This window comes from Protomyctophum parallelum (assembly GCF_964188405.1).
Source record: "Protomyctophum parallelum genome assembly, chromosome: 6".
Taxonomy (NCBI): domain Eukaryota; kingdom Metazoa; phylum Chordata; class Actinopteri; order Myctophiformes; family Myctophidae; genus Protomyctophum; species Protomyctophum parallelum.
In genome coordinates, this window is record NC_139701.1 from 12,672,453 (window position 1) to 12,674,952 (window position 2,500).

The window sequence follows — 2,500 nt, forward strand, 5'->3', positions numbered from 1 at the left end:
AGAGCCTTTTGCTGTAGCAGTGAGGGGAAGTACAAGAATTACAGGTATAAATATTGGAGGGTTTGATCATCAAATTGCGTTATATGCTGATGACGTGATTCTTTTTCTAAAAAATCTGGAACAGTCGATACCAGAGCTTATGGAGCTTATTAAGCATTTTGGCAGTATATCCGGATATAAAGTTAACAATTCGAAATCTTCTATAATGCTCCTCAACCCAAAAGAGAGGGCTAATCCGCCGAATTACGCAAGTCACTTTAGAACGGTAGACAAATTTACCTATCTAGGTATCCAGATTGTCCCTAAACTAGAAGATGTGGTAAATCAGAATTATAACCCAATTATAGAGTCTATTACGGAAGCGTTGGACAGATGGTCAAATCTTCCAATTTCTCTTATAGGTAGAATAAATATCCTCAAAATGAACACACTCCCTAAACTGTTGTATTTGTTTCAGAATATCCCCTTGCCGCCCCCTGACGGCTTTTTTACTAAAATGGAAAAGTTGTTTCGTAATTTTATTTGGAATAACCGACGCCCCAGGCTCCGTTTGTCTTTGTTATATTTACCTTATGATAGAGGAGGGCTAAAGTGCCCTAATATGTTATGGTACTATTGGGCAGCTCAGTTGAGAACTATAATGTTCTATTATACAGAGAAGGGATCCCCCACATGGAGGAACATTGAATCACACTCTTTGAAGCTCCCACTGCCCGAATATCTTTACTCTAATTCGAGTAAAAAACTGATAAAATATACAGCTAATCCTATAGTTAAAAATATGATTAAAGTTTGGCAGGATGTCAGACTTTATCTTTTGGATATCCAACCCAGTTTTCGATTCAGCCCAATTTGGGGAAATGAACATTTCACCCCAGGAAGGGCGGATGGGGGCTTCAAGATATGGGCCAAGCAAGGGATTAAACAATGGAAGGATGTTTTTGACAAAAGGGGGAATCTATTCTCTTTTGATGAACTAGCTGCCAAATACAATTTACCCCGTACACACTTCTTCAAGTATTTACAACTCAGAAGCTTTATAGGGGTTAAACAGGTGAACTCTCTGACACTCCCTCCCCTGTCAATAATAGAAAAAGAGCTTATCAGGAACCCCTTTAATAGGGGCATCATTTCTGATTTATACTCTATGTTAGTAGAAATATCTCCTGAATCCTCTGAATCCAAATATAATGCATGGAAGGCTGATCTACAAGAGGAATTGACATTGGAAGAATGGAGCTCAGCCTGTATGGATGCTCATTCCCAGACGGGTAACACTCGGTTAAAACTGTTGCAATATAATTGGCTGATGAGGGTCTATATCACTCCAGAGAAATTAAATAAATTTAGTGCAGATATTCCAGACACTTGTATCAGATGTGGTAAAGACAAAGGTACACTTTTCCATTGTCTGTGGGCATGTCCAAGAGTGAAAAAATTCTGGGAAGAAGTGAGGAGGGAGATTCAGAAGATATTGTCGATAGATATTGAGCTTGACCCAAAACTGTTTCTATTAGGTCTTTACCCACCTGGCCATAAGATTCAGAGTAGCGAACAAAGATTTCTAGATTTATGTTTACTACAAGCCAAAAGGGCTATAGCCTTATCGTGGAAAAAGATAGGCAAACCCAGTATTGCTCAGTGGTTTAGGGAGTTATCATTGTGTCTTCCTCTGGAAAGAATCACTTACACTTTGAAGAATAAACAGGAGATGTTTGATAAGATATGGGGACGGTTTATCGAATATATTACGGTTAATGATTTATCTTATTTAATGGTGGAAACTGAAAATGTGTAATTGTATTCTCTGCAGCTGTTTGATCTTGTGGCTATAAGGACTCTGTTGTTACCATTCTAAGTGCCCTTATTTTATTTGATTAATACTGTATTTATATATGTATGTATTGTATGTTTTGTTTGTTTGTTTTTCATTTTAAATAATTGTATTGTCTGTATTATGTATTGTTTTGTTGTACTGTCCGTTTGTCTAAAAAAAGAAATGCAATAAATATATTGTTAAAAAAAAAAAAAAAAAATGAAAAGAAGAAAAAAAGACTTACCGGTAATTGGCTGAGCTCATCGATCAGCACATTCATGCATGGTTTTCCTTATATCATGATGGTCAACATATTTCTTAAAGTTATACTAATTCCTTAAATTGATAAAACAGCTAGTGTTTTGGGGTTCCATCAATCTTATTTTTATTTTTATTTTTATTTATTTTTGGTTACATTACATAGTAGGACATGCCAGGTGCGTTTATTGAGGAGACTCATACTGCATTAACTCATGTGTATTGATTGCAATGTTCAATGTACGCTGTCCTGGAAATAAACAAATAAAGTAAAGAGATAGGAGAGGAGAGAGTATTTATTTATTCAAGATTACTCTGTTCGGTGTCATCCTCTCCAAGACAGCTGGTCTAATTGTGTGTGTGTGTGTGTGTGTGTGTGTGTGTGTGTGTGTGTGTGTGTGTGTGTGTGTGTGTGTGTGTGTGTGT